The sequence below is a fragment of the Lithobates pipiens genome, unplaced genomic scaffold, assembly GCF_037356315.1.
Source record: "Lithobates pipiens isolate NorthernLeopardFrog02 unplaced genomic scaffold, aLitPip1_a1.2 Scaffold_28, whole genome shotgun sequence".
Classification (NCBI taxonomy): domain Eukaryota; kingdom Metazoa; phylum Chordata; class Amphibia; order Anura; family Ranidae; genus Lithobates; species Lithobates pipiens.
In genome coordinates, this window is record NW_027507789.1 from 62,583,143 (window position 1) to 62,607,547 (window position 24,405).

Here is a 24,405-nt window from a genome sequence, read left to right on the forward strand (position 1 = left end):
AGAGTGGGAACTCCACCCTCTGCTAACAGATTGGTGCAGATACTTTCTGGGAACTGTAATGCCTGCCTTCTTTATGCTGTGGCGTACAAAAGCAGTAAATGAGCCCATTTTGGAGTCAGTTTAACCCTCACATCATTGGTGGGAAGTGTCAAAAGACCAGGCTGATCCTCTCCCATGAGCAATGATACTTGTTGGTTCTTCCCCACATTGTTAGTATGCACAACAACACAGTCTATAAGAAGTACAGATATTACTTGCCACCTTCCCACGGAGCCAGACGAATTCCAGATGAAGCTGCAGCCAGTTGCTATGGGCGACTGCTGTGAGGATAACGCCTTTGCCCCACATTGGGCACCAAATGTAGCAAGGTTCCAGGCCTCCTCTAGTCGAATGAGAACCTTTAGAGCCAAGGGCTGCTGACATCCGTCCATAGAGAGTGGGTTGTGAGGCATAGTGGATGTAATGCAAGCTAGATTCATGGTTACCAGACACTTCTTGATTGCAAAGAGATTTTATTTCTCTTAAACAGAACTATGGGAGAGAGGGTTAGGATCAGGACACCCTTAAGCAGTTGCAATGTTAATTGGCAGACTCTGAGACTTCTACAGGAGGACAGCCATGCAGGGAAAGGCATCCAGCAAGACACCACATCTGCGGCTGTTAATAAGAAGTTGATTGTTGTCATGGACAGTAGTCTAAATCCACTCAGACATGAGAATTTGAATGACTACAGGAGTGTACCTGTGGGTAGAGAGACAGTGGAGCACAGCAGGCCAGACAGATAGTGATGGACGAACTTCCGACGGGACGTTTCGCGAAAGCGAAATGCGAACGGACCCAAACGTTCGCGAAACCGAACGTTCGCCGCGGGCCCCATTGACTTCAATGGGAGGCGAACTTTGCAAACCTTCATGTCGAATTTGCGGCCACGTGGTAATTATTAGGGGGTAAAACGTAGTCCCACCATCTGGACAATGACATAATACATGTATGAGGTGAATTTGGGATCGATAACTACAAGCATTTTTATTTTATTTGGGAAATTGTTCTAACAATTCAGGACTATGGAGCTAATGAAGGCAATGGAGGAGAGGGAAGGTCAGGGACCAGGGTAGGCAAAGAAGAGGGTGCAGGAGATGATCACCAGCAGCGTGACATACCGGAATGACACATGCACCGTGATAGAGGCATCTGACAGCAGCACCGTAATACAGAGCACTGACAGCAGCACCGTGACATACAGCGCTGACAGCAGCACCGTGACATACAGCGCTGACAGCAGCACCGTGACATACAGCGCTGACAGCAGCACCGTGACATACAGCGCTGACAGCAGCACCGTGACATACAGCGCTGACAGCAGCACCGTGACATACAGCGCTGACAGCAGCACCGTGACATACAGCGCTGACAGCAGCACCGTGACATACAGCACTGACAGCAGCACCGTAAGCAGCCCCAGGAGGAAGTCAGCACAGCACAGGGATGGTGTGATCCCCTCATAATAAGAACCCCCAGGAGGAAGTCAGCACAGCACAGGGATAGTGTGATCCCTTCATAATAAGAACCCCCAGGAGGAAGTCAGCACAGCACAGGGATATCATAAGCAGCCCCAGTAGAAATATGACACCGCTCAACCTCTTCAAAGAGGAGGGTAGGGGCATATAGTACGGTGTGCTTTTTTGGGTCAAGGAAGTGAGCAGACTGTACGTCAGTCCCTATACCGCTGAAGGACTGCTGCAGTATAGGGCAGCGGTCAGCAGTGGTGCACGTCAACCCTATCTATTGTGGACCTATAGCGGTCCTTACAGAACAGCAGACTGTACCGCACTCAAGCCTATGTACCGTAGCACCCTATACCAAGTTACCAGTCCTTATAAGAACTTTTGTGGAACAAGTGAGTTGTGAATGTTTAGCAGACTGCAGCAGAAGGGCAGCAGTCAAGTATAATATCCTTTCTATATTTGGAAGAAAGAATATTATACATGTACAAGCCTATTACTGTACCACTGATACCAGTCCTGAAAAGAACCTTTGTGGAACTAATAATAACAGCAAGTCTTTAAAATTACCCTCACTGCCTGACAACACTGCTTCCTTCCTGTCCCTATACAAATTGGCAAAAAAAGAGAACGATTAGTGGTTACTGGAACAGCTCTTTTGTGGACCTTGATAGTAACAGCTAATGATGATGATGATGATGATGATGATGAAAGACTAATCTGGCTGTCCCTGTAGCATACACCGTCCTTTCCCTTTCTCTAAACTAACAAAAGACACTCAGGCTGCTGCAAGAATCAGCAGCACAGCAAACCTATCAACACCTAACACCTATACCAGTCCTGAAAAGAACTTTTGTGTACCAAATAGCTAGTGGTTTATCTCTCCCTACTCCACACAGGAACCTGTCCCTATCGTAACAGAAGAAAGAATGTAAAATGGCCACCGGATCGGGTGTATTTATAGGTTAGGGGGAATGTCCAAGTGTCCATGTGCTGTCATGTCTCAATTGGCTGTCCTGTATCACATGATAAACGTGTCACCAAAGGTTAAAGTTCTTGTATACATTAAACACGTAAGTCCGCCGCGGCGAACGACGGAAAAAGGCGTTCGAACGTGCGGACCGCGAATGTCGGAAATTCGCCGCGAAACGACCGCCGGGCGAAACGTTCGTCCATCACTACAGACAGATGTGTGGAGACACAGGTGTCACAGAGAACACTAGGAGTCATTGGATGACTATAGATGAACTAGCGGAAATTTAGGTGAGACGAGATGTTCTAGGGTACATTGGAATCTCAGGGCACATAGGGGTCATTAGATGGCACTGGGATGCACTGGAGTCATGAGGTATATAGGAACACACTGGAGGCAGAAGTACTAAGGACACTGACAGCTGAGAAAGCACAGTGGAACACACTAAGGTCTGGAGGGCACATGGATGAAGTACCCAGGACTCTGAAGCACCACATGATTGAAGCTGCAGGCATGGAAGACACTGGGCATGAGGATGCAGATACGACTCATGGGGCTTGGCATAGGCAACACATTTGAGCCATGTGTCCCCAATTTAAAGCCTTGCCAATCAGAAGGCTGTCTCTTCAATGGTTGTGAAACTGACCAGGAGAGCTGCCTCCTGATTGGCTGCAGTGCCAATCAGAAGACAGTGGATGAAATGACCACTTGCCACAGAGGAGACCCGTCACTGGATCTCAGGAGAGCTACGGTAATTGTAACAGGTGCACAATACTGCAGATGAAGGACAGATAGTGCTGTAAATGAAAAAAAGAGGGAAGGAGACTGCAGTTCATCTCCTCAGGAACAGGTGCCCCTCAAACACTGGCAACCCCAAGTATAGACCTACTGAGAATGACTAAATATTCAGCTCCGCCCTCAGGTGACCTTAGCACTAGGAAAACTTCTGCTCCAATTGGTTTCTTGTGCTGACATCATGTCATCTTTTTTCTTATCTAAAGGATAAGGATTATTCACTAAGCTCAATTGTAGTGACACAGCCTTACATATGAGAACTATCTATAAAACAAAAGCAAAACCACCAGGACACTCACTTAAAACCAGCAGCCACTCATTAAAAAAAAGGACAGTTGTTTTCACCTGAACCCAGTGACATTTGAAAACTACAGTCACGTAGCTTAAAAAAAAAAAAAAATTCTTATTAATGTGAAAAGCTTTGTGATATGCACAAAAAGAATTTGTAATGTTTGTTATGCCACGCCTACTTGTCCTTTCTAACCACCATTAAAATGATGAGTGTTTTGACTCATGGTAAGTATGAGTCTGAAATCTGGGTTTATTCTGAGAAATTAGGGTTTACTGCAGGTCAGGCTGGATGACTCACAGAGGCAGGTATCTGATGCCTTCCACTGGTTCTGGAAGTTTGGAGAAACTTATAGAAACTAGAGGGCAGAGGCTAGGCCCAGGAATGTTTTTCTTCAAACTCAGGGGAGCCAATACCCAGGCAGGGTAGCTGAGCCAGCCCTTAAATATGAATGATTCATGCCAGTAATATGAAGAGTCAGGTGGAAGATGAAGTGCTGAGGAGAGTGTCGGTGGCTTAGCAGAGGACCCCTAAGTCTGGGGGGCTCTCCCTCCAAGCTGGAGCTCAGCTGGCTTGGGAGAATCCTGACAGCAGTGTGGTATGAAATGAATCTTGCTTAAGGAGCAGCAGAGTGCAAGGAGGACACTGTGAGTACATCAGCACACACAGGGATTCACAAGGGAAGAGACTGCCACATGTAGCAAGCCTTTCTGGAGGACAGCATTGTGCTTAACCCTTCCTATCCCTTGCCATGATAGATGCTGGTTGCCTGGCTGTGCAGGAGTGGGGAAACCAGTCATCTGCAAACCCTGCGGGGTAGTGCTACAACATTCTAAAATGTAAGCGCTGTATGGCAGGCTATATTCTCTGATTGGTAATGTGACTTTCTTGTAATGTCGGTTACAGTATTTCCCTGTGTGTTACATTCTATGAGTGTGTCAGCCTGGATCCTGCTCCTTCACTCTGCCTATCAATCTGTCTCGCAAAGTCTGTCATTGTGTCATGTGTTAGACATTCTTTCTCCATTACTGTGTGCCAGGTGCCAGATTGAATAACATTCTGATGTCTGGGCACTGCAGACACCTGTTCTGGGGAACGGAGGATGGGTTGAAAGGGTAACGCCACTTTTATGGAAAAAAATAAGGAAAAAAAAAAAAATATATATATATATATATATATATATATATATATATATATATATATATATATATATATAGATAGATAGATAGATAGATAGATAGATAGATAGATAGATAGATAGATAGATAGATAGATATAGTATATAGCACATATAATTGCTACAAAAGCAATGCTGTAATTTAATGTTATTAAAAATGAACTTCTTTTTGAATTTGCAGCCAGTGTAATTTTTTGTAAAATGCAATGCAATATGGCAATCAGGAAGTTTTCTGTACATTGTTGCCATACAGAATGTCTCCAGAAGTGTCATTTCTTGCTTGTGTGTTTGGCTCACTGATTTTCCAAGAAGTCTGATTTTAGGCATCCTCTGTAAGAGGAATTTTAGTTTTGGTGAGATACTTCTAATGCAATGCAGACCCTGCAGCCTTTTCCATTAGAACACTGAGAGTGAACAAGGTGCTTATAATGAACCAAACCCTCCTATTCAGTCTGCAAATGACACGATAAAACAAACAGCTATTTCTTCAGAGCAACAAAAGCTAAGAATCGACAAGGTTTATTAAAAACCCTGCAATGTATATTGATCACCAAGAGGGTTTTTCTTTGGCTGAGAACTGTCTGAAATTCTCATAGTGGGTGGCCCTGTTGGCAATCTCCTTCTCAATATCCTGTGATTGAAAATTTAAGGGAGCTGCAGATGCAGCCATTGTTTTGGCATTCTGACAGCTGTCGGTGCTCGGTGTTATAATACAGTAACCCACGCTGCAAATATAGAGCCAGAACCTGTTTTATCTTAATGCTTTCCTTGCAGGGTAAAAAATTTCCCAGTAGTGGTATCACCATCTCACCTCCCTAAATACTTAGCTGAGTCCTATCTCGATCCAACACTGTACCCGTCTGCAGCGGCGCTTGTCTGTGTTCTTCTCCTCACAGGACACAGAGGCAGCCATGAGAGCCATTGGCCCCTGCTGCTGTAAATCAAATCCTGTAAGGAGGGAGCCTGTCTGCTCCAGTGTTCAGTAATCAGTGCAGCTCAATGCACAAATTCAGCCATGGCAAATCTAACGGGACTTCCACGCATGCACGAGAGTGACATCATCTTGGTCTCGCCGATGACAGCACCCGGTCTGGATGAGTATAATTTTTCTTTAAGTAGTTTTGCTTGCGCCCGTTCACTGCAGCCTACTGAGAGGCATGCTCCACTGTCCCAATAATGCACATGCTGGCACCAGACTAGTATGCTGATTACATGCAGGGAAATTCCTTCTTCCCATCACTTTGTACAAACAGGAGGTGTTCAGAATGTCCTTGGACCATCCCTTCTCCACAAGAGGGCCTCTGCCCCAACCTATTTCCTCTGTTTCATCCTATTTTCCCAACGCTACAGGGCTCACTAAAAAGACACAGCAGGGGCTATATATCCTCTAGCTTGCAAAGATGGCTGTTCAAATTTCGGGAGAATCGCAGAGGACACACTGGTGCCATACCTGCTTTCCCCTAGAAGATAGGACAAAAGCTGAGTACTTCTCTTAAACATAATTCAAATGAATAAACAAAGGCTTGGTGGGGACACGTAGAGGTAGAACGTGAAAATGATGCCAGAAATCTGACTAAAGGCAAACAATGTGAAACTTACACCCTGTTATAAGCTGATAATGCTGCACTGAAACCTCAAATAATTGTTATCAGCTCTGCCGGAGATTTCTATGTGAACTACAATGCACCGTCCCCCCATTTTATTGAGGTGAGGAGAGGGAGAGGTGTTCTGTAGTCTAAACACACTTTCTGTCCTAGATTGACAATGATTCTGTTACACAGTATTGTGAGCGAGCAATATCACCCAAGGACAAGAGTTGTGTTACTGGCAGGATTACAAGGTAAAAATGAAGGAAAAAAAGACTTAAAAAGGAAAACTAATAAAACCACTACATCTAAGGACTAGTAAGCTGAAAAATATGTGTAGCACCCTCATTTTAAAATAGGGCTGCAGGTAAATGTTGTGCTGAGTGGTAGCCAGCTTGGCTAATTTGTAGTGTTTAGTGGTGAAATGGCTTTTCTCCGTATCCTGTTTAGCTTTAGTTTCTCCCTTTTGTCAGTAGCTGACGCTATTGCCTTTGACATTAGTGTGATAAGCTACAGGTTATGAATAAACATACCTTTCTCAGCCAATCATATCCACCGCTATAAATGCTGGGAGAAGGTATTTATTTGGAGAGAGTCAGGTGATCTAGGTTTTCCCACCTGGGGCTGCGGCCTGGGTGGATGTGTGTCAAACAGCTCTTGCTGGGTAGGCCTGAGGCCTAACTATGTGCTCAAGGTTCTGCAAGGAAGAGCCTGCTCACTACGTGGAAGCATGAAGGAAAGGATGGAGACCTGAGATGAAGTACCAGAAGTGACTCTTGCATGGACCAGGGAGCCTGGGAAAGAATCAAGATGGGATCCCACAGAGAGTTCCTGCACCTTCTGTGAGTAAAGTTCAGTTACTATAGGAGACAGCCTATTCTAGAAAGTACAGATGTGCTGGTTCAACTTAAAGGCTCTTTTCCTGTACTGCTGTCTAACTTATCTCACCATTTTGTCTAAGGAGTCTGTCGATCTGCCTGTCTGCTGATCGTTACTATTTTTGACTAAGGGTGTCCTGTGCCCTATCCCCTCTCCCCCACATTTTCCTGTTTGTGAGAAATAAACTTCTTCTTGTTTAAGCGTAAAAGTGACCGGTGCCCAATTTTCTATCTTGTTCATCACCCACCATGCCTAGGAATCAGCACCCTGAGGAGTTATGCTGGCCCTCCCTGCCTCTGGGGGTCACCTGGAAATGTGGGGTAGGTGCTACATATGAATGCATTGTCTTTCGGTTTAGATACTCTAAAGTAATAAAAAATCTTTCCTATATAAAGAGAGTGAAATCCTTGAATCCAAACACACATCTTCTGCTTCAAAGGTCGCTGTGACTTTTTTTCTTTTTTTTGCAGCGATGTTGTAATCTAAAATTATACTTGGCTTCTTACTGTTGTGTAAAGTCTTTATAAAAACACACAACGGCGTGGATATGGCAGTGAACAACAGTAAACGATAGGACTGAGTGTGCCTTATGTGATTACTGAAGAAAGACACTCATGCACCATGGCAAGAAAGTATTTTTCCCAGCGATCAAAAAGTTGAACGCTTGGCATGAACTAGCCTGCTTATTGTGGTGTTAAATGAAAGCAACTCACCTCTATAGTATTCTTTCCAGGCTCAATAAACATGAAATCGATTTACTTCTCTACAGACATTATCTGAGTGATAGCTACAGAAATTAGCAGCTTCTCCGCGGTGTCGGAATACACAAAATCCTTGCTCCAAGTGCTTTTCTTAACAAATGTGGCTTTGACCTCATTCTGTTCACTATTGCCAACCCAGGCCGTTTACATTTGTCAAGTCTAAACTGTCAAGGAAGATTTCACATGTCCATGAATTTTAACAAACGCCAAAATAACCTGAAGAATAACATAAAGACTACATTTATTTGATTATATTCATGCAAAGCAGAATACAAAGATTATTTAATTCCTCATTACCCAGCAGCATATACTGGAAGTGAGGCAAAGAAAGCCCTGTGCAAGCTCCAAACATACTTGTGGGAGCTTACACATGCCTGAGAACTCTGTCCCTGACCCCATGTGGCAGTGCTGAGTCAATCACCAGGCACCAGCATTGTCATTGTCTAGGAAAAGTCACATGCTCCTCCATATTTAGAAGTACCATGTATAACTCTTGGCTCCCAGTGTCTAAGGCCTCCTGTACACAGATGTATACATGCTGAAAGCCTTTTAGCGGTAAATCCCCATCACTTTCCTGCACCCAGGGAGCCACAGGTTCCATATACGCCGCAAATATAAATGAAAACTCTACCTGACTTTCACGTGAGCTTTAATCACGTTTGCATCTACGCAGATGAAGAATCATTCAGCGTTTACACAAGTACGGGCATTTGCTTGTATTGATAGCTATACATGACTCCTATGGCCCATCTAACACTGGAAAGCATTAGGCATTTTATGGTTGAAGAGATATTCCGGCAGCTGCACATCCTATCCCCCGTCAGCAGATAAAAACAGCCTCTGCTTGCTCGATCCAAGCCACGCCACCCAACGTGTTTTGCCCCACCTCAGGGCTTAATCATGAAGGTCCTCCATGATTAAGCCCCAGGGTTGGGGTGAAATGTCTTGGGGGCGTGGCTTGGATGGAGCGAGCTGAGACTGCTTCTGTCTGCTGATTATATGACCAGGAATGGTGTGCAGCTGCTGGAATATCTTTAACTCCTCAGTGTGCCTTGGGTCAGGACAGACCCACTCCTAGCCTGCACCAACACAGTGGCTTCCACTCCATTATGATTACCTGAGTGGGGCCCCTAAGCAATTCAGGGTCACATTTGGGATTTTATGCTAGAAGATTTGTCAACATTTAAACATTTGTGTGCATGAGGTCCAATAGATTGGTTTCTAACCAGCCAACTAGCAAATGTATAGAGAGTGTACACTGAGCCACACAATGCAGCTCAGTGCACATTCTAAGTATGCACTTGGTGTTGGGATAAATTGACTCCCACGTGCATGCAAGGGAGATACTGTAGTTATTCTGGGCTAGCCAATAAAATTGGCTAAAGAAGCCAAGTCTCCTTAAATTTTTCAATCAAGGGATGTTCGACGGGAGATGGTTCAAAGGGCCACACAATGGATTTCATCCAGTTCATCAACAGCTGGACAAAATTCACTCTGTTTATGGACAGCTTTAAAGTTCCTTTGACATAACCATCCTCTACTTCATCCTCCAAAAAAAGATCACCTGCTATGTGTTAAATCAGAATGGCACTTTTAATGGAGGAAAAATAGATCCAAGCAATTTCTATAGGCGGGAAAATGTATGGATATGCATCTGTTCGCATCAGTGCTTATCCAATGTCCTATTCATGTCCAGAAAAATGGAAAAGAACGCAAATTTTTTCCATTTGTTTTTGCGAACCCAATCAATTCACATTTGCACACCCATAGAGGTGCATTGCTTTCCATCTATAGCCATATAAAAAAAAAGGTCATATTGAATGCAAGGAGCCTTATACAGTATCTCACAAAAGTGAGTACACCCCTCACATTTTTAATAAATATTTTACTAGATCTTTTCATGTGACAACACTCAAGAAATGACACTTTGCTACAATGTAAAGTAGTGAGCGTACAGCTTGTATAACAGTGTAAATTTGCGATCCCCTCTAAATAACTCAACACAAAGCACATTAATGTCTAAATTGCCAGCAACAAAAGTGAGTACACCCCTAAGTGAAAATGTCCAAATTGGGTCCAATTAGTCATTTTCCCTCCCTGGTGTTATGTGACTCGTTACAAGGTCTTGGGTGTGAATGGGGAGCAGGTGTCTTAAATTTGGTGTTATCACTCTCACTCTCTCATATTGGTCACTGGAAGTTCAACATGGCACTTCATGGCAAATAACTTTCTCAGGATCTGAAAAAAAAATTGTTGCTCTACATAAAAATGACCTAGGCTATAAGAAGATTGCCAAGACCCTGAAACTAAGCTTCAGCAAGGTGGCCAAGACCATACAGTGGTTTAACAGGACAGGTTCCACTCAGAACAGGCTTTGCCATGGTCGACCAAAGAAGTTGAGTGCACATGCTCAGCGTCAGGTCCAGAGGTTGTCTTTTGAAAATAGCGCATGAGTGCTGCCCCTATTGCTGCAGAGATTGAAGGGGTGGGGGGGGGGGGTCAGTGTCAGTGCTCAGACCATATGCTGCACACTGCATGAAATTGATCTGCGTGGCTGTCGTCCCACAAGGAAGCCTCTTCTAAAGATGATGCACAAGAAAGCCCACAAACAGTTTGCTGAAGACAAGCAGACTAAGGACATGGATTACTGGAACCATGTCCTGTGATCTGATCAGACCAAGATAAATTTATTTGGTTCAGATTAGGGATGAGCTTGATGTTCGACTCGAACATACGTTTGACTCGAACATCAGCTCTTCGCACGTTTGGCGAATACCGAACATTATGGGCCGTTCGCGCCAAATTCGTGTGGCGCTCACGGCCCACAATGCACTGCGCCATCACAGTGCATTGCTGGCTCATGATTAGCCAAGCATGCACTGTGACCCCGCATGCTTGGCCAATCACAGCGCCGGCAGCAAGGAGAGCCATGATTGGCCACAGGCAGGATGCCTGTGGCCAATCATAGCTCAGGCTGTGTAGTACACTCCCCACACTATATAAGGCCACCAGCGCGGCAGCCTTGTGTAGTGTGTTGGCGTCTGTAGGAGTTAGTGGGTGTTCTCTGTGTACCTTCAACACAGTATACACCATTCGTTATTGGCCGATTTAGCATTCTCGCTCTTCTGTAATTGAGCTTTTAGCAATCTGCAGGAATTTGTGGGTGTTGTTTGCGTGCCCTGACTGCAGTATACACCATTATATCCACCTATATAACTAGCTATGTTGCTCTTCTGTAATAGAGCTTTCAGTCAGCTGTAGGAGATTGTGGGTGTTGTCTGCGTGCCCTGACCGCAGTATACACCATTATATCCACCTATATAGCTAGCTATATTGCTCTTCTGTAATAGAGCTTTCAGTCAGTTGTAGGGAGATTGTGGGTGTTGTCTGCGTGCCCTGACCGCAGTATACACCATTATATCCACCTATATAGCTAGCTATATTGCTCTTCTGTAATAGAGCTTTCAGTCAGTTGTAGGGAGATTGTGCATGTTGTCTGCGTGCCCTGACTGCACTATACACCATTATATCCACCTATATAGCTAGCTATTTAGCTCTTCTGTAATAGAGCCTTCAGTCAGTTGTAGGAGATTGTGCGTGTTCTCTGCGTGCCCTGACCGCACTATACACCATTATATCCACCTATAACCCAAATTTTTTCCATTTGTTTTTGCGAACCCAATCAATTCACATTTGCACACCCATAGAGGTGCATTGCTTTCCATCTATAGCCATATAAAAAAAAAAGGTCATATTGAATGCAAGGAGCCTTATACAGTATCTCACAAAAGTGAGTACACCCCTCACATCTTTAATAAATATTTTACTAGATCTTTTCATGTGACAACACTCAAGAAATGACACTTTGCTACGATGTAAAATAGTGAGCGTACAGCTTGTATAACAGTGTAAATTTGCGATCCCCTCTAAATAACTCAACACAAAGCACATTAATGTCTAAATTGCCGGCAACAAAAGTGAGTACACCCCTAAGTGAAAATGACCAAATTGGGTCCAATTAGTAATTTTCCCTCCCTGGTGTTATGTGTCTTTCGTTACAAGGTTACAAGGTCTTGGGTGTGAATGGGGAGCAGGTGTCTTAAATTTGGTGTTATCGCTCTCACTCTCTCATACTGGTCACTGGAAGTTCAACATGGCACTTCATGGCAAATAACTTTCTCAGGATCTGAAAAAAAAATTGTTACTCTACATAAAAATGACCTAGGCTATAAGAAGATTGCCAAGACCCTGAAACTAAGCTTCAGCAAGGTGGCCAAGACCATACAGTGGTTTAACAGGACAGGTTCCACTCAGAACAGGCTTTGCCATGGTCGACCAAAGAAGTTGAGTGCACATGCTCAGCGTCAGGTCCAGAGGTTGTCTTTTGAAAATAGCGCATGAGTGCTGCCCCTATTGCTGCAGAGATTGAAGGGGTGGGGGGGTCAGCCTGTCAGTGCTCAGACCATATGCTGCACACTGCATGAAATTGGTCTGCGTGGCTGTCGTCCCAGAAGGAAGCCTCTTCTAAAGATGATGCACAAGAAAGCCCACAAACAGTTTGCTGATGACAAGCAGACTAAGGACATGGATTACTGGAACCATGTCCTGTGATCTGATCAGACCAAGATAAATTTATTTGGTTCAGATTAGGGATGAGCTTGATGTTCGACTCGAACATACGTTTGACTCGAACATCAGCTCTTCCCACGTTTGGCGAATACCGAACATTATGGGCCGTTCGCGCCAAATTCGTGTGGCACTCACGGCCCACAATGCACTGCGCCATCGCAGTGCATTGCTGGCTCATGATTAGCCAAGCATGCACTGTGACCCCGCATGCTTGGCCAATCATAGCGCCGGCAGCAAGGAGAGCCATGATTGGCAACAGGCAGGATGCCTGTGGCCAATCATAGCTCAGGCTGTGTAGTACACTCCCCACACTATATAAGGCCACCAGCGCGGCGGCCTTGTGTAGTGTGTTGGCATCTGTAGGAGTTAGTGGGTGTTCTCTGTGTACCTTCAACACAGTATACACCGTTCGTTATTGGCCAATTTAGCATTCTCGCTCTTCTGTAATTGAGCTTTTAGCAATCTGCAGAAGTTTGTGGGTGTTGTTTGCGTGCCCTGACTGCAGTATACACCATTATATCCACCTATATAACTAGCTATGTTGCTCTTCTGTAATAGAGCTTTCAGTCAGCTGTAGGAGATTGTGGGTGTTGTCTGCGTGCCCTGACCGCAGTATACACCATTATATCCACCTATATAGCTAGCTATATTGCTCTTCTGTAATAGAGCTTTCAGTCAGTTGTAGGGAGATTGTGCGTGTTGTCTGCGTGCCCTGACTGCACTATACACCATTATATCCACCTATATAGCTAGCTATATTGCTCTTCTGTAATAGAGCTTTCAGTCAGTTGTAGGAGATTGTGCATGTTGTCTGCGTGCCCTGACCACACAAAAACCATTATATCCACCTATATAGCTAGCTATATTGCTCTTCTGTAATAGAGCTTTCAGTCAGTTGTAGGAGATTGTGCGTGTTGTCTGCATGCCCTGACCGCAGTATACGCCATTATATCCACCTACTGTATACAGCTAGCTATATTGCTCTTCTGTAATAGAGCTTTCAGTCAGTTGTAGGAGATTGTGCGTGTTGTCTGCATGCCCTGACCGCACTATACACCATTATATCCACCTATATAGCTAGCTATATTGCTCTTCTGTAATAGAGCTTTCAGTCAGTTGTAGGAGATTGTGCGTGTTGTCTGCATGCCCTGACCGCAGTATACACCATTATATCCACCTATATAGATAGCTATATTGCTCTTCTGTAATAGAGCTTTCAGTCAGTTGTAGGAGATTGTGCGTGTTGTCTGCGTGCCCTGACCGCACAAAAACCATTATATCCACCTATATAGCTAGCTATATTGCTCTTCTGTAATAGAGCTTTCAGTCAGTTGTAGGAGATTGTGCGTGTTGTCTGCATGCCCTGACTGCACTATACACCATTATATCCACCTATATAGCTCTTCTCTAATTGAGCCATCTGCCATCTGCAGGAGTTAGTTGGTGTTGTGTGCCTCCAGCACAGCACAGTATACACCAGTATCTACCCTTTAATTCCTGTTCTATAATAAAGGCATCTGCAGGAGTTAGTGGGGGTTGTGTTCCTCCAGCACAATATACACTACCCAATTGCTGGTTTTCCCATCTCCCGTCAGGCCATTACCATGTCTGGAAGGCCAACAAGGAGAGGCAGACAGGCACGAGCCGATAAAAGAGGGCAAGCAGGCTCTATGTCTAGAGACATTAGTGCTGGTCGTGGACACGGTGCATCGTCATCATCAGCACGTGGCCATGGGACACGCTTGTCCTTCTTTTCGGCATCTGGACGTGTTTTGCCGCATCATGCCGAAGACTTGGTAGAGTGGATGACCAAGCCCTCTTCATCCTCCTCATCCTCTCTCACCCAGGCTCAGGGTACCAGCAAAGCAGCTGCCAACGCATCGTCTTCACTCATCTCAATGTCATCATCAGTGACTTCTTCCCTAGACCCACCGCATCCTCCTGAGGAGTCCCCTGAACTCTTTGAGCACAGTGTTGGGTACATGCTCCAGGAGGATGCCCAGTGTTTTGTAGGCTCTGATGATTAAACTCAGCTAGAGGAAGGCAGTAGCGTGAGCGCAGAGAGAGGGGATGCTCAAGAAGGACAGCAATCTGGCAGTCATGTTCCACAAGCTGCAGCATACTGCCAGGTTTGCTCCAGCGATGAAGAGGGAGGGGATGATGAGGGCACTGACTCCACGTGGGTGCCTGGTAGGAGAGAGGAGGAGGAGGAGGCACATGTCCAACGAGGCAGGATGCCCTCCGGGGGCCAGCTTAGGGGCAGCACACAGACTGAATTACACCGCAGAGCTTCGCCTGTGCACGGCGCTGCCTCTGCGCGTTATTCTAAAAGTTCTTCGGTGTTGGCCTTTTTTGAGACGAGTGCATCAGATCGCACCTAGCAAATTGCTAGGACTTCAACTGCTGCCTTTTCAGTTGGTAGACTTGGCCCCCTTCCGTGAGTTTGTACAATGTGCGGTTCCTCAGTGGCAGGTCCCCAAACGCCACTTTTTCTCACGGAAGGCGATTCCGGCTCTCTACCGGCATGTGGAAGGCAATGTCCTTGCCTCGCTGGACAGGGAGGTCAGCGGTAAGGTGCATATTACCGCTGACTCATGGTCCAGCAGGCATGGACAGGGATGTTACCTGTCTTTCACGGCCCATTGGGTCACTCTTCTGGCAGCTGGGAAGGATGCAGGACAAGGTGCAGTAGTGTTGGAGGTTGTTCCGCCACCACGCCTCCAAAATGCTACTATTGGTTGTGACACACCTCTCTCCTCCACCCCCTCCTCTTCTTCTTCCTCCATGGCCTCTTCCAGTGCTCTGACCTGAGAACCAGCGGTGCTCCGTAGGCGTTCCAGGGGCTACGCAATTACGCAGGCAAAACGATGCCATGCCGTGCTTGTGCTGGTTTGTTTGGGGGACAGGAGGCGCACTGGGGCAGACATTTTGTCAGCTCTGCAGGGGCAGGCCGAGAGGTGGTTGACGCCATGCCAGCTTAAGCCAGGAATGGTGGTTTGCGACAATGGCACCAACCTCCTCTCCATCCTCAGTCCTCCATCCTACAGTGACAACTGACCCATGTGCTCTGTGTGGCTCATGTCCTTAACCTGGTGGTGCAGCGGTTTTTGGGCAGATACCCGGGCTTACAGGATGTACTGAAGCAGGCCAGGAAAGTCTGTGTGCATTTCTGCCGATCATTTAATGCCTGTGCTCCGCTGGCTGAGCTCCAAAAGGAGTTAAACCTGCCTAAGAACCGCCTTATATGTGACATGCCCACCAGATGGAACTCATCGTTGGCCATGCTGCAGCAGCTGCACACGCAGCAGAGGGCCAGTAATGAGTACCTGTGCGACTACGGCACCAGGACAGGGTCAGGGGAGCTCGTTTTTTGTCTCACCACGCCAGTGGGGCATGACCAGGGATGCATGCACTGTCCTGTCACCATTTGAGGAGGCCACAAGGATGGTGAGCAGTGACAGTGCATGCATCAGTGACACTGTACCTCTTGTCCACCTGTTGGAGCATACGCTGCATGGAATAATGGACAGGGCACTTGACGCAGAACAGAGGCAGGAAGAGGAGGACTTCCTTGCCTCTCAAGGCCCCCTTTATCCAGACAGTGTTCCTGCTGTCCCACCCATCACACAGGAAGAGGACGAGGAGGAGGAGGATGATGATTGTGTCAGCATGGAGGTGGAGGCTGGCACTCAGCATCAGCAGCAGCAGCAGTCTTGTAGAGATGATTTACAGTCCCAAGAAACCCATGGACTTGTACGTGGCTGTGAGGTGGTAGCTGCGGATCATGTTGTCCTTAGTGGCCCAGAGGACTCCGGACCGAATGCCTTAGCTAACCTACGCTGCATGCCCTCCCTAATCCTGCAAAGCCTGCGGAAGGATCCTCGTATTCTTCGGATCAAGGAGAGGGACCATTACTGGCTGGCCACTCTCCTTGATCCACGGTACAAGGGTAAGGTTGCCGACCTTATCTTGCCATCGCAGAGGGAGCAGAGGATGAGACATCTCTGGGAGGCCTTGCAGAAAGGTCTGTGCAACGCGTTCCCAGAGACTGGGAGGTTACAAACTCCTGGTCCTGGACAACGTGTTGCTGAGGCATCGGTCAGAAGGAGCGGTGGAGAAGGTGGCCGCCTGACCGATGCGTTCAGACAATTTTTTAGTCCGCAGCCCCAAGGTATAATCGGTTCCAGCAACCATCGCCAGCATCTGATTTACATGGTGCAGGAATACCTAGGGGCAAGGTCAGACTTGGACACCTTTCCCACCGAAAATCCTCTGGCTTACTGGGTCTTGAGGATGGTTCACTGGCCAGAGCTTGCACAGTATGCAATTGAGCTACTGGCCTGTCCTGCATCCAGCATTCTTTCGGAACATTCAGTGCTGCTGGTGGCTTTGTTACCGATCACAGGGTGTGCCTGTCCACTGACTCGGTTGATCGACTGACCTTCATAAAGATGAATCAGTCTTGGATCACCCACAGCTACCAAGCACCTGAAGCTGATTTTTTTTGAAATATCACATCCCTTCAAGTCTGCCTATGCTGATGCTGAGTGACTGTCCTGTTATGTTGATTGTCTATCCTCTTCCTCCTCCGCTGATATGTTGGAAGAACATTTTTGGTTCTGGGTGATGCCACCAGCCCAATTTTTCAGCCCCTGTTTAACAGGGGCGTTTAATTACAATTTTTGATGCAATGCTTTGCAGCAGGGCTCATTCCTGCACTACAACTATAGTATATAGGAGAGGTTGCAGTGTCGTAGCACCAGTGCCACAGCCCAATTTTTCAGCCCTTGTTTAACAGGGACATTTAATTAAATTTTTTGATGCAATGCTTTGCAGCAGGGTTCATTCCTGCACTACAACTAGAGTATATGGGAGAGGTTGCAGTACCGTGGCACCAGCACCAGTGCCTAAGGCCCATTTTTTCAGCCCCTGTTTAACAGGGGCGTTTAATTGCAATTTTTGATGCAATGCTTTGCAGCCGGGCTCATTCCTGCACTACAACTAGAGTATATGGGAGAGGTTGCAGTGTCATGGCACCAGCACCAGTGCCTAAGGCCCAATTTTTCAGCCCCTGTTTAACAGGGGCATGTAATTACAATTCTTGATATATTATTTCACAGCAGGGCCCGTTCCTGTGCCCACCGAGAGTAACTGTGAGGACTTATAGTGTTGTGGCACCAGCACCACAACCACCAAAGGCCCAATTTTTCTACCACTGTTCAACAATGTCATGTAATTACAATTCTTGATATAATCGTTCAAAGCAGGGGACTCCAGCGCCCACCAAGAGTCACCTTGCTCTGCCATTTCTGCAGAGCATATAGGCAGGCCCCTACTTTCAAACATCCAACTTACAAACGTCTCCTACTTGCAAACAGAAGGAGACAAAAGGAAGTGAGATGAAAAAAGACGAACGGCAAAACAAATTATACAGGGGTGATAACCCTTCCCTATGTTTTGCAAAAAGCTTAAAAAAATATTTTTTGACTGTAGCTACACTTTAAAAATGTACCAGTTCAAAATTACAAACAGATTCTACTTAACACAACAAACCTACACAGTCCCTGTCTTGTTTGCACCGCCTGTATACTGCTGTTCTGAGTATATAGGGCCAGGGGACCCCACGTCTTTCCTTTTTTTAATATGGGTATGGGGTTCCCCTTAATATCCATACAAGACCCAAAGGGGCTGGTAATAGGCAGGGGGGCTACCCATGCCTTTTTTCTCAATGATTTTCATCCATATTGCCGGAACCAGATATTACATTAAAAACGCAAGAAGTTTGAAATTACTTTTTTTCAGTTAAATGTCATTTTGTGCAGGGACTGTTCTAAACACGGGAAACACGTGGAACTTCACAGGCATACTATAGACACCCCACAGGCATGATATTTAAAGGAATATTTCACTTCTTTTTTTTTTCACTTTAATCGTCATTAAAATCAGTGCTCCCGCCAAAACGGCCATTTTTAAAAACATTTTAGGCATTGACCCATGTCCCCTGGGGCAGGAGCCAGGTCCCCAAACCCTTTTTAGGACAGTATCTTGCATATTAGCCATTAAAATTAGCACTTTTTATTTTGAACGTTTGAGTCCCATAGACTTCAATGGGATTCTAAAGTTCGTACGAATTTGCGGTCCGTTTGAAAGTTCTGATGTGAACCAAACCGGGGGGTGTTCGACTCATCCCTAGTTCAGGTGGTGTCAAGGGTATGTGGCGGCAATCAGGTGAGGAGTACAAAGACAAGTGTGTCTTGCCTACAGTCAAGCATGGTGGTGGGAGTGTCTTGGTCTGAGGCTGCATGAGAGCTGCCGACACTGGGGAGCTACAGTTCATTGAGGGAACCATGAATGCCAACATGTACTGTGACATACTGAAGCAGAGCATGGTCCCCTCCCTTTGGAGACTGGGCCGCAGGGCAGCATTCCAACATGATAACACACCTCCAAGACAACCACAACTGAGGGTAAAGGTGATGGACTGGCCAAGCATGTCTCCAGACCTAAACCCTATTGAGAATCTGCGGGGCATTCTCAAACAGAAGGTGGAGGAGCGCAAGGTCGCTATCATCCACTAGCTCGGTGATGTCATCATGGAGGAGTGGAAGAGGACTCCAGTGGCAACCTGTGAAGCTCTAGTGAACTCCATGCCCAAGAGGGTTAAGGCAGTGCTGGAAAATAATGGTGGCCACACAAAATATTGACACTTTCGGCCCAATTTGGACATTTTCACTTAGGGGTGTACTCACTTTTGTTGCCAGCGGTTTAAACATTAATGGTGGTGTGCTGAGTTATTTTGAGGGGACAACAAATTTACACTGTTAACCAAGCTGTACACTCAGTAATTGATATTGTAGCAAAGTGTCACTTCTTCAGTGTTGTCACATGAAACGATATAATAAAATATTTACATGTGATGGGTGTACTCACTTTTGTGAGATACTGTAGGTTCTTACATGTAGCACCCTCTAGTGTGCTAGAATAGAAATTGTTAGAGTAGGTAAATTGTTTGGCTTGGCTGGCAGCCAAGCCTGGTGTTTTTCTGGGTCAGGGTTTGAGTGACTTAGTGAGGGCTAGATGACTCACAGGCAGCATCTCTGAGACCCCCTCCCCCCCACACTTCTGGAACTTGCTGGAAACTTCCAGAAGAATGGGCATGGAGGTGAGGAGGAGCTGCCTGGAGTATTCTGAGGGCCCTGACCCATCCCCAACAGATGGGTTGGCAGGGGGCAGGCCCCCTCAAATACTCAGGGCCAGCCCACCTGGGGCATTGGAGTTTGGGTGAAAGCTGGCGATGGACTGTTAGGCTGACTGTTGCCCTTGAGGGTAGCACCCTAGTATGGGGGGTGACTTCGGGTCTGGACTCCGGTGTGGAAGGGACTGTCAGGGGTCCTGACTGGAGGCACGGGAGCAGGAGAAGGACAGCAGGAGAACACTGTCGAGCAAATCTCCAGGGAAGAAGACACCCAGGTGGGCTTCTGAGTGTTACAGTCAGAGAGGCCTAAGAAGCATGCCTGAGAGGACTGTGAGAGAGCAGTGTGGGATGGATGCAGAGTCTGTGGTGTCTTAGCCAGGAGGGCTAGATAAAAAAGCAGTTGCAGCTAGGGGGCTGGCAGTGCTTGAAGAGGTGGTGTTGGGATCAGTAGCCACAGGAGGAGGACAGCTGGCCACTAGGACTTTGCTACACAAACAAGGGGAAACAGTCCCTGCCTGTAAAGGGCATTTGCTACTTGTCTGACTGAGCCTTTGTCAGATCATACAAACAGTGCCAGATGGTCCTGGGAGTTGTAGTTCTGCAATCAGGCTGTGTGCAGGTGGCAGAGGAGAAGTGTATATACTGACTGTATACTGAAGCGTTCTGTTGCTTTAATCAAGTGGGCATCCAATAATATCCCCATCCCTATCCAAGTTAAATTCCCCTCAATAAAATATAAAAACAAAGCACTGTACTGTTCTTCTGACTCAAGTGTACTGTGAAGATGCGGTGTGCCTGGCTGTGCAGGGTGGGGGATCTCTTTCTACTTGCGGCTCCTTAGGGGATGCACTACAAACACATGCAGTACAACAGATCAATTAGTGCTGGGACTAGCTTTGGCCGCAGTACCTGGGAATACGCTGTTCTGAGGACTGTATTGTTACAGGCTAAGGTTATCGGGAGGCAAAGGCAGCACTGAGGCAGATAGCACACTAAGTGCTCTCATTCTTCAACAAGCTTTTTCTCCAGGACTGAAGAGAATCATTTCATGATCTGTAATTTTTCATATTAGAGGTTAAACGCCTGGCCACCAAGCTTCTTCTACATTTTTACGTTTTCAGATGTGTTTTTTTAAATACTAAAGCAGGGCTCAAAATTTCAAGTCCTGAGCCACTAGCCAGGCCTTAAGAGTTGCCCGACCCAAACCATCCCCTGCCCTGTCCCTAAGTCCACCCCTAAACAAACCCTCGTAAATTATCTCATGAAATGACACTGGTAAATGTTTTATGCAGAATGACGTTCCAAAAATGAATATTAACAACAAAGTTAACAATATTAACATAAAGCATATCAGTACCCATCAGTGTAGCCTTGCTGTGCCCATCAAATGCAGCTTTACATTGCCCATGAATCCAGCCTCACTGTGCCCATCATTGCAGCCTCACTGTGCCCATCGTTGCAGCCTCACTGTGCTCATCAATTGCAGCCTCATTGTGTCCATCAATGCACTCTCACTGTGCCCACCAATGAAGCCTCACTGTGCCCATTATTGCAGCCTCATTGTGCCCATCAAATGAAGCTTTAAGGTGCCCATAAATGAAGCCTCACTCTGCCCATCAATGCAGCCACACTGTGTCCCTCATTGCAGCCTCACTGTGCCCATCAAATGCAGCTTTACGGTGCCCATGAATTCAGCCTCATTGTGCCCATTAGGGATGAGCTTCGAGTTCATGTTCGACTCGAACATTGCCTGTTCGCCTGATCAGCGAACAGTGAGCAATTTGGGCTGTTCGCTGCAAATTCGAAAAGCCGAAACACCCTGTACAAGTCTATGGGAGAAATCTAAAGTGCTAATTTTAAAGGCTAATATGCAAGTTACTGTCCTAAAAAGTGTTTGGGGACCTGGGTCCTGCCCCAGGGGACATGGATCAATGCAAAAAAAAGTTTTAAAAACAATCGTTTTTTCAGGAGCAGTGATTTTAATAATGATTAAAGTGAAACAATAAAAGTGTAATATTCCTTTAAATTTTGTACCTGGGGGGTGTCTATAGTATGCCTGTGAAGGGGCACATGTTTCCCGTGCTTAGAACTGTCCCTGCACAAAGTGTCATTTTGCAAGGAAAAAAAGTCTTTTAAAATCACTTTGAATTGTCGGCTCCCGTAATACAGAGAACACTCAATGAGTGTTCTCTGTATTATGGAGCAGACAATTCATTCATTGATAAAAAACAAAAAACAAAAGCGTGGGGTTCCCCTAAATTCAATTACCAGGCCCTTCAGGTCTAGTATGGATATTAAGGGGAACTCTGTGTCAAATTTAAAAAAAAATTTACGTGGAGGTCCCCCTAAAAATCCATAGCAGACCCTTTATCCGAGCATGCAACCTTGCAGGCCGCAGGAAAAGAGGGGGGGACGAGAGAGCGCCCCCCCCCTCCTGAACCATACCAGGCCACAAAAAAAATTCCCCTTTAAGAGCCCTCCAATGCTATGGAGCCGAGCGGGGGTCATCTTTCCCTCACTTGGCATCTAGGCAGTGAGGAGAAAGGACCCGATCATCTCTGTCGCTACGACAGCTCCGGTATGTTGCGGAGACGGCTGAAGTGGAGCGGGAGGGGGGCCCTCTCCCGCTCCCGATAAAAGTTATCACGTTGCTGTCAGAAACCATGAAATCAGGCTGAGACAGAAGTACAGTTAAATCACACATGTTTAATAGTAAATGTAAAAAGAACAAACGTAGTCAAAACATAGCCAAAGTTCAGTAACCGGAATGGATAGTCAGCCAAGCCAGGAGTTAGGGATCAATGTAGTGGAACAGCAAGCAGGATCTGGAGCCAGAAGGGATGTCAGCAAAGCCAGTCTTGAACAGGATCGCAGGAGAAAGTTTCTGTGATGTTGACGAAGGCAGAGCTCCTCTGGACTGGGCGGCTTAAGTAGATAGGACTGACGATCAGAATATCATCAACAGCTGAGCAACTGTGGAGAGATGGGAGCTGGCAATTAGCCGACAGCTGAGTGGCCAGCACAGCGAAGGGGGGGCTGAGCCCAGCCCTGACAGCAGCGAATCTGCCACTGAGACCACTTTTATCTGAAAGAAGAAATGCTGGCTGTTTTTTAAAATAGTGGGATTATGCCAGCTAACTGCTGCCATAACAATGGTATTTAACGCCAAAGTAGCGACGTATAACAATGGCGGGCGCTACTTAAGTGGTTAATTGAACAAGCTGAAATTAGAAGCTGATTGGCTACGATGCACAGCTGCCTCAGGTTTTGCACTCTCCAGCTTTAGTAAATCAACTCCATAATCTGCAAACTGTCTGTAAACATTATCATTATCTTCTCAGTCCAGAGATCACCCCGCCGTGGTACGGAAAGAAATAAAATAACATCACATTTTAGGCATTTTTCATGTAACCACATGCTCTACAGCAGAGAGCGATGTCAGGACTACATTTTCCGAGGCTGTATATATGACATGTTCCATGCACACTGGATTTATCTAAAATAATCTGAAAAATGTTGCCATTATCTCCATCTCTTGTGATATCTACAGTGTAATATATTTTTTTCACCCATCAGTGTAGAGAGAGGAAGCATTAGTGTGGCTATGTAGGACACAGGAGCCTGTAATAAACCGCTGCGCACGTCGCTTTCCTGCCTCCCAGGCAGGTAGAGCCTCTGATCTGAGCCTCTTCTCCCCCTCTGGAGACTGTGTCACCAGCCAGCTGAGAGGTCTGTAATTAATCCCTTGCTGGCAGAGCTGCATCATCTGTGTCACCTTCATGTCCCCTTCTCAGAGCATGATTAGAAGCAGGGAGAGGTGTGCAGGGGGGGAGGGAGAGGTGCGCATGGGGGGGCACATTTCAAGGGCAAAATCTAGAACTGATAGATCTGAAGGAATATACTTATCCCTGTGGGAGATATAAATATTTATACACATTCTTCTAGAAATTCATCAAGATGGTGTGTAAATTTAGAAAACGATATAGTATATAAAACAATATAGTAACAGAATAAATAGTTCTTCAATAAATTGAAGGCATACGGAAGGACAGATTAATATATATGATGTCGCTATTTTTTCTGTATGTGCCACAGTGATTGAACTGATATTATATTCATCTTTCACGAGCTGAGGTTATTTTATCAGTTTGTACAGAGCAGAACTCAACAGAGAAGGAAATGGGAAAACCGGAGAATGAAAAAATTGCTGAATTTCAAACAGCGGGTTAGGGGTTTTCTTTGTAGTTAAAAAAAATCATTTATTTTGTATTTTTTTATAGAAAAGGTTGCATTGCATTATTGTTGTACAGATATAAAAGTGTATTTATATCTTCTTTTATATAAACCAAATTAATTTGCTTATCAATCTAGTATGGAAAAGGACCTGGGGGTCCTAGTAGATGATAGGCTCAGCAATGGCATGCAATGCCAAGCTGCTGCTAACAAAGCAAACAGAATATTGGCATGTATTAAAAAGGGGATCAACTCCAGAGATAAAACGTTAATTCTCCCGCTCTACAAGACTATGCTGTCTAGTTCTGGCCACCAGTCCTCAGGAAGGATGTACTGGAAATGGAGCGAGTACAAAGAAGGGCAACAAAGCTAATAAAGGGTCTGGA